This window comes from Salmo trutta, chromosome 14 (genome assembly GCF_901001165.1).
Source record: "Salmo trutta chromosome 14, fSalTru1.1, whole genome shotgun sequence".
In the NCBI taxonomy this organism is placed as follows: Eukaryota; Metazoa; Chordata; class Actinopteri; order Salmoniformes; family Salmonidae; genus Salmo; species Salmo trutta.
The window spans coordinates 11,531,101-11,545,146 of record NC_042970.1 but is presented as its reverse complement, the minus strand read 5'-3'; the positions used below and the strand labels follow the sequence as shown (position 1 = coordinate 11,545,146).

The following is a 14,046-nucleotide window of genomic DNA, read 5'->3' as shown; positions in this document are numbered from 1 at the left end:
AGTTCAAATGTGTTATTTGTTGTTACACAAGTGCATGCCAAATGACAAGATGTTCTTTCCCATACCGGGAGTCGAACCCGGGCCACCTGGGTGAAACTCCATCTTTTTTCTCGGAGATGTTGGGGAAAAGTCCCATATAAAATCTGTCTAAAATGTGTTTAAGCGAGAACAGAAAAACACACTGAAAAGTAAAGAGTATTTTTCCCAGCTTGATTTTGGTCAAATAAATATGTCTTCGAGCCAGCCAGGAGTCAAACCTAGAATCTTCTGATCCGTAGTCAGACACGTTATCCATTGTGCCACTGGCCCCATATTAAAGCAAAAGTCATTTCACACCTAGACCAGTGTTCACATTCTCAGCGTCTGTCACCGACAAGGTTCCTTGGTTTTCTGTTACAGATGCATATCGTAATTTGATCCACCAGTTGTAGCATGATTTTTACTGCAGAGCAAGAAATGCAAACATGAAGTTTATTCAAGGTTTAGAAAACATTGTACATTTTGAATCTACAAAACATATCACATATCCTGTTGCTGAGGGAATATTGTCATGTTGTGTGATACAGTTCAAATGTGTTATTTGTTGTTACACAAGTGCATGCCAAATGACAAGATGTTCTTTCCCATACCGGAGTCGAACCCGGGCCACCTGGGTGAAACTCCATCTTTTTTCTCGGAGATGTTGGGAAAAAGTCCCATATAAAATCTGTCTAAAATGTGTTTAAGCGAGAACAGAAGAACACACTGAAAAGTAAAGAGTATTTTTCCCAGCTTGATTTTGGTCAAATAAATATGTCTTCAAGCCAGCCAGGAGTCAAACCTAGAATCTTCTGATCCGTAGTCAGACACGTTATCCATTGTGCCACTGGCCCCATATTAAAGCTAAAGTCATTTCACACCTAGATCAGTGTTCACATTCTCAGCGTTTGTCACCGACAAGGTTCCTTGGTTTTCTGTTACAGATGCATATCTTAATTTGATCCTCCAGTTGTAGCATGATTTTTACTGCAGAGCAAGAAATGCAAACATGAAGTTTATTCAAGGTTTAGAAAACATTGTACATTTTGAATATACAAGGTTCCTTGGTTTTCTGTTACAGATGCATATCTTAATTTGATCCTCCAGTTGTAGCATGATTTTTACTGCAGAGCAAGAAATGCAAACATGAAGTTTATTCAAGGTTTAGAAAACATTGTACATTTTGAATCTACATAACATGTCACATATCCTGTTGCTGAGGGATTATTGTCATGTTCTGTGATACAGTTCAAATGTGTTATTTGTTGTTACACAAGTGCATTCCAAATGACAAGATGTTCTTTCCCATACCGGGAGTCGAACCCGGGCCACCTGGGTGAAAGTCCATCTTTTTTCTCGGAGATGTTGGGGAAAAGTCCCATATAAAATCTGTCTAAAATGTGTTTAAGCGAGAACAGCCAGACAAACTGAAGAGTATTTTTCCCAGCTTGATTTTGGTCAAATAAATATGTCTTCGAGCCAGCCAGGACTCGAACCTAGAATCTTCTGATCCGTAGTCAGACACGTTATCCATTGCGCCACTGGCCCCATATTAAAGCAAAAGTCATTTCACACCTAGACCAGTGTTCACATTCTCAGCGTCTGTCACCGAAAAGGTTCCTTGGTTTTCTGTTACAGATGCATATCTTAATTTGATCCTCCAGTTGTAGCATGATTTTTACTGCAGAGCAAGAAATGCAAACATGAAGTTTATTCAAGGTTTAGAAAACATTGTACATTTTGAATCTACATAACATGTCACATATCCTGTTGCTGAGGGATTATTGTCATGTTCTGTGATACAGTTCAAATGTGTTATTTGTTGTTACACAAGTGCATTCCAAATGACAAGATGTTCTTTCCCATACCGGGAGTCGAACCCGGGCCACCTGGGTGAAAGTCCATCTTTTTTCTCGGAGATGTTGGGGAAAAGTCCCATATAAAATCTGTCTAAAATGTGTTTAAGCGAGAACAGAAAAACACACTGAAAAGTAAAGAGTATTTTTCCCAGCTTGATTTTGGTCAAATAAATATGTCTTCGAGCCAGCCAGGACTCGAACCTAGAATCTTCTGATCCGTAGTCAGACACGTTATCCATTGCGCCACTGGCCCCATATTAAAGCAAAAGTCATTTCACACCTAGACCAGTGTTCACATTCTCAGCGTCTGTCACCGACAAGGTTCCTTGGTGTTCTGTTACAGATGCATATCTTAATTTGATCCTCCAGTTGTAGCATGATTTTTACTGCAGAGCAAGAAATGCAAACATGAAGTTTATTCAAGGTTTAGAAAACATTGTACATTTTGAATCTACATAACATGTCCCATATCCTGTTGCTGAGGGAATATTGTCATGTTGTGTGATACAGTTCAAATGTGTTATTTGTTGTTACACAAGTGCATGCCAAATGAAAAGATGTTTTTTCCCATACCGGGAGTTGAACCCGGGCCACCTGGGTGAAAACCAGGTATCCTAACCGCTAGACCATATGGGAAGACACTTACTTAAGAAAAACATCACAGACAAATCTATAAATGTTGAAATTATGCCTGTTGTAATTAAAAGCTCCATCTTTTTTCTCAGATATGTAGGGGAAAAGTCCCATATAAAATCTGTCTAAAATGTGTTTAAGCGAGAACAGCCAGACAAACTGAAGAGTATTTTTCCCAGCTTGATTTTGGTCAAATAGATATGTCTTCGAGCCAGCCAGAAGTCAAACCTAGAATCTTCTGATCCGTAGTTATACACGTTATCCATTGCGCCACTGGCCCCATATTAAAGCAAAAGTCATTTCACACCTAGACCAGTGTTCACATTCTCAGCGTCTGTCACCGACAAGGTTCCTTGGTATTCTGTTACAGATGCATATCTTAATTTGATCCTCCAGTTGTAGCATGATTTTTACTGCAGAGCAAGAAATGTAAACATGAAGTTTATTCAAGGTTTAGAAAACATTGTACATTTTGAATCTACATAACATGTCCCATATCCTGTTGCTGAGGGAATATTGTCATGTTGTGTGATACTGCCACCAGTTCAAATGTGTTATTTGTTGTTACACAAGTGCATGCCAAATGACAAGATGTTCTTTCCCATACCGGGAGTCGAACCCGGGCCACCTGGGTGAAACTCCATCTTTTTTCTCGGAGATGTTGGGGAAAAGTCCCATACAAAATCTGTCTAAAATGTGTTTAAGCGAGAACAGAAAAACACACTGAAAAGTAAAGAGTATTTTTCCCAGCTTGATTTTGGTCAAATAAATATGTCTTCGAGCCAGCCAGGAGTCAAACCTAGAATCTTCTGATCCGTAGTCAGACACATTATCCATTGTGCCACTGGCCCCATATTAAAGCAAAAGTCATTTCACACCTAGACCAGTGTTCACATTCTCAGCGTCTGTCACCGACAAGGTTCCTTGGTTTTCTGTTACAGATGCATATCGTAATTTGATCCACCAGTTGTAGCATGATTTTTACTGCAGAGCAAGAAATGCAAACATGAAGTTTATTCAAGGTTTAGAAAACATTGTACATTTTGAATCTACAAAACATATCACATATCCTGTTGCTGAGGGAATATTGTCATGTTGTGTGATACAGTTCAAATGTGTTATTTGTTGATACACAAGTGCATGCCAAATGACAAGATGTTCTTTCCCATACCGGAGTCGAACCCGGGCCACCTGGGTGAAACTCCATCTTTTTTCTCGGAGATGTTGGGGAAAAGTCCCATATAAAATCTGTCTAAAATGTGTTTAAGCGAGAACAGAAAAACCCACTGAAAAGTAAAGAGTATTTTTCCCAGCTTGATTTTGGTCAAATAAATATGTCTTCGAGCCAGCCAGGACTCGAACCTAGAATCTTCTGATCCGTAGTCAGACACGTTATCCATTGCGCCACTGGCCCCATATTAAAGCAAAAGTCATTTCACACCTAGACCAGTGTTCACATTCTCAGCGTCTGTCACCGACAAGGTTCCTTGGTTTTCTGTTACAGATGCATATCTTAATTTGATCCTCCAGTTGTAGCATGATTTTTACTGCAGAGCAAGAAATGCAAACATGAAGTTTATTCAAGGTTTAGAAAACATTGTACATTTTGAATCTACATAACATGTCCCATATCCTGTTGCTGAGGGAATATTGTCATGTTGTGTGATACAGTTCAAATGTGTTATTTGTTGTTACACAAGTGCATGCCAAATGAAAAGATGTTTTTTCCCATACCGGGAGTTGAACCCGTGCCACCTGGGTGAAAACCAGGTATCCTAACCGCTAGACCATATGGGAAGACACTTACATAAGAAAAACATCACAGACAAATCTATAAATGTTGAAATTATGCCTGTTGTAATTAAAAACTCCATCTTTTTTCTCAGAGACGTAGGGGAAAAGTCCCATATAAAATCTGTCTAAAATGTGTTTAAGCGAGAACAGCCAGACAAACTGAAGAGTATTTTTCCCAGCTTGATTTTGGTCAAATAGATATGTCTTCGAGCCAGCCAGAAGTCAAACCTAGAATCTTCTGATCCGTAGTCAGACAAGTTATCCATTGCGCCACTGCCCCATATTAAAGCAAAAGTCATTTCACACCTAGACCAGTGTTCACATTCTCAGCGTCTGTCACCGACAAGGTTCCTTGGTTTTCTGTTACAGATGCATATCTTAATTTGATCCTCCAGTTGTAGCATGATTTTTACTGCAGAGCAAGAAATGCAAACATGAAGTTTATTCAAGGTTTAGAAAACATTGTACATTTTGAATCTACATAACATGTCCCATATCCTGTTGCTGAGGGAATATTGTCATGTTGTGTGATACTGCCACCAGTTCAAATGTGTTATTTGTTGTTACACAAGTGCATGCCAAATGACAAGATGTTCTTTCCCATACCGGGAGTCGAACCCGGGCCACCTGGGTGAAACTCCATCTTTTTTCTCGGAGATGTTGGGGAAAAGTCCCATATAAAATCTGTCTAAAATGTGTTTAAGCGAGAACAGAAAAACACACTGAAAAGTAAAGAGTATTTTTCCCAGCTTGATTTTGGTCAAATAAATATGTCTTCGAGCCAGCCAGGAGTCAAACCTAGAATCTTCTGATCCGTAGTCAGACACGTTATCCATTGTGCCACTGGCCCCATATTAAAGCAAAAGTCATTTCACACCTAGACCAGTGTTCACATTCTCAGCGTCTGTCACCGACAAGGTTCCTTGGTTTTCTGTTACAGATGCATATCGTAATTTGATCCTCCAGTTGTAGCATGATTTTTACTGCAGAGCAAGAAATGCAAACATGAAGTTTATTCAAGGTTTAGAAAACATTGTACATTTTGAATCTACATAACATGTCACATATCCTGTTGCTGAGGGAATATTGTCATGTTCTGTGATACAGTTCAAATGTGTTATTTGTTGTTACACAAGTGCATGCCAAATGACAAGATGTTCTTTCCCATACCGGGAGTCGAACCCGGGCCACCTGGGTGAAAGTCCATCTTTTTTCTCGGAGATGTTGGGGAAAAGTCCCATATAAAATCTGTCTAAAATGTGTTTAAGCGAGAACAGAAAAACACACTGAAAAGTAAAGAGTATTTTTCCCAGCTTGATTTTGGTCAAATAAATATGTCTTCGAGCCAGCCAGGACTCGAACCTAGAATCTTCTGATCCGTAGTCAGACACGTTATCCATTGCGCCACTGGCCCCATATTAAAGCAAAAGTCATTTCACACCTAGACCAGTGTTCACATTCTCAGCGTCTGTCACCGACAAGGTTCCTTGGTTTTCTGTTACAGATGCATATCTTAATTTGATCCTCCAGTTGTAGCATGATTTTTACTGCAGAGCAAGAAATGCAAACATGAAGTTTATTCAAGGTTTAGAAAACATTGTACATTTTGAATCTACATAACATGTCACATATCCTGTTGCTGAGGGATTATTGTCATGTTCTGTGATACAGTTCAAATGTGTTATTTGTTGTTACACAAGTGCATTCCAAATGACAAGATGTTCTTTCCCATACCGGGAGTCGAACCCGGGCCACCTGGGTGAAAGTCCATCTTTTTTCTCGGAGATGTTGGGGAAAAGTCCCATATAAAATCTGTCTAAAATGTGTTTAAGCGAGAACAGCCAGACAAACTGAAGAGTATTTTTCCCAGCTTGATTTTGGTCAAATAAATATGTCTTCGAGCCAGCCAGGACTCCAACCTAGAATCTTCTGATCCGTAGTCAGACACGTTATCCATTGCGCCACTGGCCCCATATTAAAGCAAAAGTCATTTCACACCTAGACCAGTGTTCACATTCTCAGCGTCTGTCACCGACAAGGTTCCTTGGTTTTCTGTTACAGATGCATATCTTAATTTGATCCTCCAGTTGTAGCATGATTTTTACTGCAGAGCAAGAAATGCAAACATGAAGTTTATTCAAGGTTTAGAAAACATTGTACATTTTGAATCTACATAACATGTCACATATCCTGTTGCTGAGGGATTATTGTCATGTTCTGTGATACAGTTCAAATGTGTTATTTGTTGTTACACAAGTGCATTCCAAATGACAAGATGTTCTTTCCCATACCGGGAGTCGAACCCGGGCCACCTGGGTGAAAGTCCATCTTTTTTCTCGGAGATGTTGGGGAAAAGTCCCATATAAAATCTGTCTAAAATGTGTTTAAGCGAGAACAGAAAAACACACTGAAAGTAAGAGTATTTTTCCCAGCTTGATTTTGGTCAAATAAATATGTCTTCGAGCCAGCCAGGACTCCAACCTAGAATCTTCTGATCCGTAGTCAGACACGTTATCCATTGCGCCACTGGCCCCATATTAAAGCAAAAGTCATTTCACACCTAGACCAGTGTTCACATTCTCAGCGTCTGTCACCGACAAGGTTCCTTGGTTTTCTGTTACAGATGCATATCTTAATTTGATCCTCCAGTTGTAGCATGATTTTTACTGCAGAGCAAGAAATGCAAACATGAAGTTTATTCAAGGTTTAGAAAACATTGTACATTTTGAATCTACATAACATGTCACATATCCTGTTGCTGAGGGATTATTGTCATGTTCTGTGATACAGTTCAAATGTGTTATTTGTTGTTACACAAGTGCATTCCAAATGACAAGATGTTCTTTCCCATACCGGGAGTCGAACCCGGGCCACCTGGGTGAAAGTCCATCTTTTTTCTCGGAGATGTTGGGGAAAAGTCCCATATAAAATCTGTCTAAAATGTGTTTAAGCGAGAACAGAAAAACACACTGAAAAGTAAAGAGTATTTTTCCCAGCTTGATTTTGGTCAAATAAATATGTCTTCGAGCCAGCCAGGAGTCGAACCTAGAATCTTCTGATCCGTAGTCAGACACGTTATCCATTGCGCCACTGGCCCCATATTAAAGCAAAAGTCATTTCACACCTAGACCAGTGTTCACATTCTCAGCGTCTGTCACCGACAAGGTTCCTTGGTTTTCTGTTACAGATGCATATCTTAATTTGATCCTCCAGTTGTAGCATGATTTTTACTGCAGAGCAAGAAATGCAAACATGAAGTTTATTCAAGGTTTAGAAAACATTGTACATTTTGAATCTACATAACATGTCACATATCCTGTTGCTGAGGGATTATTGTCATGTTCTGTGATACAGTTCAAATGTGTTATTTGTTGTTACACAAGTGCATGCCAAATGACAAGATGTTCTTTCCCATACCGGAGTCGAACCCGGGCCACCTGGGTGAAAGTCCATCTTTTTTCTCGGAGATGTTGGGGAAAAGTCCCATATAAAATCTGTCTAAAATGTGTTTAAGCGAGAACAGAAAAACACACTGAAAAGTAAAGAGTATTTTTCCCAGCTTGATTTTGGTCAAATAAATATGTCTTCGAGCCAGCCAGGACTCAAACCTAGAATCTTCTGATCCGTAGTCAGACACGTTATCCATTGCGCCACTGGCCCCATATTAAAGCAAAAGTCATTTCACACCTAGACCAGTGTTCACATTCTCAGCGTCTGTCACCGACAAGGTTCCTTGGTTTTCTGTTACAGATGCATATCTTAATTTGATCCTCCAGTTGTAGCATGATTTTTACTGCAGAGCAAGAAATGCAAACATGAAGTTTATTCAAGGTTTAGAAAACATTGTACATTTTGAATCTACATAACATGTCACATATCCTGTTGCTGAGGGATTATTGTCATGTTCTGTGATACAGTTCAAATGTGTTATTTGTTGTTACACAAGTGCATGCCAAATGACAAGATGTTCTTTCCCATACCGGGAGTTGAACCCAGGTCACCTGGGTGAAAGTCCATCTTTTTTCTCGGAGATGTTGGGGAAAAGTCCCATATAAAATCTGTCTAAAATGTGTTTAAGCGAGAACAGAAAACACACTGAAAGTAAGAGTATTTTTCCCAGCTTGATTTTGGTCAAATAAATATGTCTTCGAGCCAGCCAGGACTCGAACCTAGAATCTTCTGATCCGTAGTCAGACACGTTATCCATTGCGCCACTGGCCCCATATTAAAGCAAAAGTCATTTCACACCTAGACCAGTGTTCACATTCTCAGCGTCTGTCACCGACAAGGTTCCTTGGTTTTCTGTTACAGATGCATATCTTAATTTGATCCTCCAGTTGTAGCATGATTTTTACTGCAGAGCAAGAAATGCAAACATGAAGTTTATTCAAGGTTTAGAAAACATTGTACATTTTGAATCTACATAACATGTCACATATCCTGTTGCTGAGGGATTATTGTCATGTTCTGTGATACAGTTCAAATGTGTTATTTGTTGTTACACAAGTGCATGCCAAATGACAAGATGTTCTTTCCCATACCGGAGTCGAACCCGGGCCACCTGGGTGAAACTCCATCTTTTTTCTCGGAGATGTTGGGGAAAAGTCCCATATAAAATCTGTCTAAAATGTGTTTAAGCGAGAACAGAAAACACACTGAAAGTAAAGAGTATTTTTCCCAGCTTGATTTTGGTCAAATAAATATGTCTTCGAGCCAGCCAGGACTCAAACCTAGAATCTTCTGATCCGTAGTCAGACACGTTATCCATTGCGCCACTGGCCCCATATTAAAGCAAAAGTCATTTCACACCTAGACCAGTGTTCACATTCTCAGCGTCTGTCACCGACAAGGTTCCTTGGTTTTCTGTTACAGATGCATATCGTAATTTGATCCTCCAGTTGTAGCATGATTTTTACTGCAGAGCAAGAAATGCAAACATGAAGTTTATTCAAGGTTTAGAAAACATTGTACATTTTGAATCTACATAACATGTCACATATCCTGTTGCTGAGGGATTATTGTCATGTTCTGTGATACAGTTCAAATGTGTTATTTGTTGTTACACAAGTGCATGCCAAATGACAAGATGTTCTTTCCCATACCGGAGTCGAACCCGGGCCACCTGGGTGAAAGTCCATCTTTTTTCTCGGAGATGTTGGGGAAAAGTCCCATATAAAATCTGTCTAAAATGTGTTTAAGCGAGAACAGCCAGACAAACTGAAGAGTATTTTTCCCAGCTTGATTTTGGTCAAATAAATATGTCTTCGAGCCAGCCAGGACTCGAACCTAGAATCTTCTGATCCGTAGTCAGACACGTTATCCATTGCGCCACTGGCCCCATATTAAAGCAAAAGTCATTTCACACCTAGACCAGTGTTCACATTCTCAGCGTCTGTCACCGACAAGGTTCCTTGGTTTTCTGTTACAGATGCATATCTTAATTTGATCCTCCAGTTGTAGCATGATTTTTACTGCAGAGCAAGAAATGCAAACATGAAGTTTATTCAAGGTTTAGAAAACATTGTACATTTTGAATCTACATAACATGTCACATATCCTGTTGCTGAGGGATTATTGTCATGTTCTGTGATACAGTTCAAATGTGTTATTTGTTGTTACACAAGTGCATGCCAAATGACAAGATGTTCTTTCCCATACCGGAGTCGAACCCGGGCCACCTGGGTGAAAGTCCATCTTTTTTCTCGGAGATGTTGGGGAAAAGTCCCATATAAAATCTGTCTAAAATGTGTTTAAGCGAGAACAGAAAACACACTGAAAAGTAAAGAGTATTTTTCCCAGCTTGATTTTGGTCAAATAAATATGTCTTCGAGCCAGCCAGGACTCAAACCTAGAATCTTCTGATCCGTAGTCAGACACGTTATCCATTGTGCCACTGGCCCCATATTAAAGCAAAAGTCATTTCACACCTAGACCAGTGTTCACATTCTCAGCGTCTGTCACCGACAAGGTTCCTTGGTTTTCTGTTACAGATGCATATCTTAATTTGATCCTCCAGTTGTAGCATGATTTTTACTGCAGAGCAAGAAATGCAAACATGAAGTTTATTCAAGGTTTAGAAAACATTGTACATTTTGAATCTACATAACATGTCCCATATCCTGTTGCTGAGGGAATATTGTCATGTTGTGTGATACAGTTCAAATGTGTTATTTGTTGTTACACAAGTGCATGCCAAATGAAAAGATGTTTTTTCCCATACCGGGAGTTGAACCCGGGCCACCTGGGTGAAAACCAGGTATCCTAACCGCTAGACCATATGGGAAGACACTTACATAAGAAAAACATCACAGACAAATCTATAAATGTTGAAATTATGCCTGTTGTAATTAAAAGCTCCATCTTTTTTCTCAGATATGTAGGGGAAAAGTCCCATATAAAATCTGTCTAAAATGTGTTTAAGCGAGAACAGCCAGACAAACTGAAGAGTATTTTTCCCAGCTTGATTTTGGTCAAATAGATATGTCTTCGAGCCAGCCAGAAGTCGAACCTAGAATCTTCTGATCCGTAGTCAGACAAGTTATCCATTGCGCCACTGCCCCATATTAAAGCAAAAGTCATTTCACACCTAGACCAGTGTTCACATTCTCAGCGTCTGTCACCGACAAGGTTCCTTGGTTTTCTGTTACAGATGCATATCTTAATTTGATCCTCCAGTTGTAGCATGATTTTTACTGCAGAGCAAGAAATGCAAACATGAAGTTTATTCAAGGTTTAGAAAACATTGTACATTTTGAATCTACATAACATGTCCCATATCCTGTTGCTGAGGGAATATTGTCATGTTGTGTGATACTGCCACCAGTTCAAATGTGTTATTTGTTGTTACACAAGTGCATGCCAAATGACAAGATGTTCTTTCCCATACCGGGAGTCGAACCCGGGCCACCTGGGTGAAACTCCATCTTTTTTCTCGGAGATGTTGGGGAAAAGTCCCATATAAAATCTGTCTAAAATGTGTTTAAGCGAGAACAGAAAAACACACTGAAAAGTAAAGAGTATTTTTCCCAGCTTGATTTTGGTCAAATAAATATGTCTTCGAGCCAGCCAGGAGTCAAACCTAGAATCTTCTGATCCGTAGTCAGACACGTTATCCATTGTGCCACTGGCCCCATATTAAAGCAAAAGTCATTTCACACCTAGACCAGTGTTCACATTCTCAGCGTCTGTCACCGACAAGGTTCCTTGGTTTTCTGTTACAGATGCATATCTTAATTTGATCCTCCAGTTGTAGCATGATTTTTACTGCAGAGCAAGAAATGCAAACATGAAGTTTATTCAAGGTTTAGAAAACATTGTACATTTTGAATCTACATAACATGTCACATATCCTGTTGCTGAGGGATATTGTCATGTTCTGTGATACAGTTCAAATGTGTTATTTGTTGTTACACAAGTGCATTCCAAATGACAAGATGTTCTTTCCCATACCGGGAGTCGAACCCGGGCCACCTGGGTGAAAGTCCATCTTTTTTCTCGGAGATGTTGGGGAAAAGTCCCATATAAAATCTGTCTAAAATGTGTTTAAGCGAGAACAGAAAAACCCACTGAAAAGTAAAGAGTATTTTTCCCAGCTTGATTTTGGTCAAATAAATATGTCTTCGAGCCAGCCAGGAGTCAAACCTAGAATCTCCTGATCCGTAGTCAGACACGTTATCCATTGTGCCACTAGCCCCATATTAAAGCTAAAGTCATTTCACACCTAGATCAGTGTTCACATTCTCAGCGTTTGTCACCGACAAGGTTCCTTGGTTTTCTGTTACAGATGCATATCTTAATTTGATCCTCCAGTTGTAGCATGATTTTTACTGCAGAGCAAGAAATGCAAACATGAAGTTTATTCAAGGTTTAGAAAACATTGTACATTTTGAATATACAAGGTTCCTTGGTTTTCTGTTACAGATGCATATCTTAATTTGATCCTCCAGTTGTAGCATGATTTTTACTGCAGAGCAAGAAATGCAAACATGAAGTTTATTCAAGGTTTAGAAAACATTGTACATTTTGAATCTACATAACATGTCACATATCCTGTTGCTGAGGGATTATTGTCATGTTCTGTGATACAGTTCAAATGTGTTATTTGTTGTTACACAAGTGCATTCCAAATGACAAGATGTTCTTTCCCATACCGGGAGTCGAACCCGGGCCACCTGGGTGAAAGTCCATCTTTTTTCTCGGAGATGTTGGGGAAAAGTCCCATATAAAATCTGTCTAAAATGTGTTTAAGCGAGAACAGCCAGACAAACTGAAGAGTATTTTTCCCAGCTTGATTTTGGTCAAATAAATATGTCTTCGAGCCAGCCAGGACTCGAACCTAGAATCTTCTGATCCGTAGTCAGACACGTTATCCATTGCGCCACTGGCCCCATATTAAAGCAAAAGTCATTTCACACCTAGACCAGTGTTCACATTCTCAGCGTCTGTCACCGAAAAGGTTCCTTGGTTTTCTGTTACAGATGCATATCTTAATTTGATCCTCCAGTTGTAGCATGATTTTTACTGCAGAGCAAGAAATGCAAACATGAAGTTTATTCAAGGTTTAGAAAACATTGTACATTTTGAATCTACATAACATGTCACATATCCTGTTGCTGAGGGATTATTGTCATGTTCTGTGATACAGTTCAAATGTGTTATTTGTTGTTACACAAGTGCATTCCAAATGACAAGATGTTCTTTCCCATACCGGGAGTCGAACCCGGGCCACCTGGGTGAAAGTCCATCTTTTTTCTCGGAGATGTTGGGGAAAAGTCCCATATAAAATCTGTCTAAAATGTGTTTAAGCGAGAACAGAAAAACAAAGAGTATTTTTCCCAGCTTGATTTTGGTCAAATAAATATGTCTTCGAGCCAGCCAGGACTTGAACCTAGAATCTTCTGATCCGTAGTCAGACACGTTATCCATTGCGCCACTGGCCCCATATTAAAGCAAAAGTCATTTCACACCTAGACCAGTGTTCACATTCTCAGCGTCTGTCACCGACAAGGTTCCTTGGTTTTCTGTTACAGATGCATATCTTAATTTGATCCTCCAGTTGTAGCATGATTTTTACTGCAGAGCAAGAAATGCAAACATGAAGTTTATTCAAGGTTTAGAAAACATTGTACATTTTGAATCTACATAACATGTCACATATCCTGTTGCTGAGGGATTATTGTCATGTTCTGTGATACAGTTCAAATGTGTTATTTGTTGTTACACAAGTGCATTCCAAATGACAAGATGTTCTTTCCCATACCGGGAGTCGAACCCGGGCCACCTGGGTGAAAGTCCATCTTTTTTCTCGGAGATGTTGGGGAAAAGTCCCATATAAAATCTGTCTAAAATGTGTTTAAGCGAGAACAGAAAAACCCACTGAAAAGTAAAGAGTATTTTTCCCAGCTTGATTTTGGTCAAATAAATATGTCTTCGAGCCAGCCAGGAGTCAAACCTAGAATCTTCTGATCCGTAGTCAGACACGTTATCCATTGTGCCACTGGCCCCATATTAAAGCAAAAGTCATTTCACACCTAGATCAGTGTTCACATTCTCAGCGTCTGTCACCGACAAGGTTCCTTGGTTTTCTGTTACAGATGCATATCTTAATTTGATCCTCCAGTTGTAGCATGATTTTTACTGCAGAGCAAGAAATGCAAACATGAAGTTTATTCAAGGTTTAGAAAACATTGTACATTTTGAATATACAGGTTCCTTGGTTTTCTGTTACAGATGCATATCTTAA

At 39.5% G+C, this 14,046-nt stretch overlaps 22 non-coding genes across 22 annotated transcripts; all 22 read right to left on the bottom strand.

The window, feature by feature from the left end:
- Positions 1–236: 236 nt before the first annotated feature.
- On the bottom strand, positions 237–309 carry trnar-acg (transfer RNA arginine (anticodon ACG)). The gene has a single exon. It is a non-coding gene; the product is annotated as a tRNA-Arg (tRNA).
- A 1,184-nt stretch (positions 310–1,493) lies between these two features.
- trnar-acg (transfer RNA arginine (anticodon ACG)) lies at positions 1,494–1,566 on the bottom strand. The gene has a single exon. It is a non-coding gene; the product is annotated as a tRNA-Arg (tRNA).
- A 491-nt stretch (positions 1,567–2,057) lies between these two features.
- On the bottom strand, positions 2,058–2,130 carry trnar-acg (transfer RNA arginine (anticodon ACG)). The gene has a single exon. It is a non-coding gene; the product is annotated as a tRNA-Arg (tRNA).
- A 311-nt stretch (positions 2,131–2,441) lies between these two features.
- On the bottom strand, positions 2,442–2,513 carry trnae-uuc (transfer RNA glutamic acid (anticodon UUC)). The gene has a single exon. It is a non-coding gene; the product is annotated as a tRNA-Glu (tRNA).
- A 775-nt stretch (positions 2,514–3,288) lies between these two features.
- Positions 3,289–3,361, bottom strand: trnar-acg (transfer RNA arginine (anticodon ACG)). Its single transcript has one exon. It is a non-coding gene; the product is annotated as a tRNA-Arg (tRNA).
- Positions 3,362–3,851: 490 nt separating this feature from the next.
- trnar-acg (transfer RNA arginine (anticodon ACG)) lies at positions 3,852–3,924 on the bottom strand. The gene has a single exon. It is a non-coding gene; the product is annotated as a tRNA-Arg (tRNA).
- Positions 3,925–4,235: 311 nt separating this feature from the next.
- trnae-uuc (transfer RNA glutamic acid (anticodon UUC)) lies at positions 4,236–4,307 on the bottom strand. Its single transcript has one exon. It is a non-coding gene; the product is annotated as a tRNA-Glu (tRNA).
- A 774-nt stretch (positions 4,308–5,081) lies between these two features.
- On the bottom strand, positions 5,082–5,154 carry trnar-acg (transfer RNA arginine (anticodon ACG)). Its single transcript has one exon. It is a non-coding gene; the product is annotated as a tRNA-Arg (tRNA).
- A 491-nt stretch (positions 5,155–5,645) lies between these two features.
- Positions 5,646–5,718, bottom strand: trnar-acg (transfer RNA arginine (anticodon ACG)). The gene has a single exon. It is a non-coding gene; the product is annotated as a tRNA-Arg (tRNA).
- Positions 5,719–6,202: 484 nt separating this feature from the next.
- Positions 6,203–6,275, bottom strand: trnar-acg (transfer RNA arginine (anticodon ACG)). The gene has a single exon. It is a non-coding gene; the product is annotated as a tRNA-Arg (tRNA).
- A 489-nt stretch (positions 6,276–6,764) lies between these two features.
- Positions 6,765–6,837, bottom strand: trnar-acg (transfer RNA arginine (anticodon ACG)). The gene has a single exon. It is a non-coding gene; the product is annotated as a tRNA-Arg (tRNA).
- A 491-nt stretch (positions 6,838–7,328) lies between these two features.
- trnar-acg (transfer RNA arginine (anticodon ACG)) lies at positions 7,329–7,401 on the bottom strand. Its single transcript has one exon. It is a non-coding gene; the product is annotated as a tRNA-Arg (tRNA).
- A 490-nt stretch (positions 7,402–7,891) lies between these two features.
- trnar-acg (transfer RNA arginine (anticodon ACG)) lies at positions 7,892–7,964 on the bottom strand. The gene has a single exon. It is a non-coding gene; the product is annotated as a tRNA-Arg (tRNA).
- A 488-nt stretch (positions 7,965–8,452) lies between these two features.
- On the bottom strand, positions 8,453–8,525 carry trnar-acg (transfer RNA arginine (anticodon ACG)). The gene has a single exon. It is a non-coding gene; the product is annotated as a tRNA-Arg (tRNA).
- A 488-nt stretch (positions 8,526–9,013) lies between these two features.
- Positions 9,014–9,086, bottom strand: trnar-acg (transfer RNA arginine (anticodon ACG)). Its single transcript has one exon. It is a non-coding gene; the product is annotated as a tRNA-Arg (tRNA).
- A 483-nt stretch (positions 9,087–9,569) lies between these two features.
- trnar-acg (transfer RNA arginine (anticodon ACG)) lies at positions 9,570–9,642 on the bottom strand. The gene has a single exon. It is a non-coding gene; the product is annotated as a tRNA-Arg (tRNA).
- A 489-nt stretch (positions 9,643–10,131) lies between these two features.
- trnar-acg (transfer RNA arginine (anticodon ACG)) lies at positions 10,132–10,204 on the bottom strand. The gene has a single exon. It is a non-coding gene; the product is annotated as a tRNA-Arg (tRNA).
- Positions 10,205–10,515: 311 nt separating this feature from the next.
- trnae-uuc (transfer RNA glutamic acid (anticodon UUC)) lies at positions 10,516–10,587 on the bottom strand. The gene has a single exon. It is a non-coding gene; the product is annotated as a tRNA-Glu (tRNA).
- A 774-nt stretch (positions 10,588–11,361) lies between these two features.
- Positions 11,362–11,434, bottom strand: trnar-acg (transfer RNA arginine (anticodon ACG)). The gene has a single exon. It is a non-coding gene; the product is annotated as a tRNA-Arg (tRNA).
- Positions 11,435–12,618: 1,184 nt separating this feature from the next.
- Positions 12,619–12,691, bottom strand: trnar-acg (transfer RNA arginine (anticodon ACG)). The gene has a single exon. It is a non-coding gene; the product is annotated as a tRNA-Arg (tRNA).
- Positions 12,692–13,170: 479 nt separating this feature from the next.
- Positions 13,171–13,243, bottom strand: trnar-acg (transfer RNA arginine (anticodon ACG)). The gene has a single exon. It is a non-coding gene; the product is annotated as a tRNA-Arg (tRNA).
- Positions 13,244–13,734: 491 nt separating this feature from the next.
- trnar-acg (transfer RNA arginine (anticodon ACG)) lies at positions 13,735–13,807 on the bottom strand. Its single transcript has one exon. It is a non-coding gene; the product is annotated as a tRNA-Arg (tRNA).
- Positions 13,808–14,046: the final 239 nt, after the last annotated feature.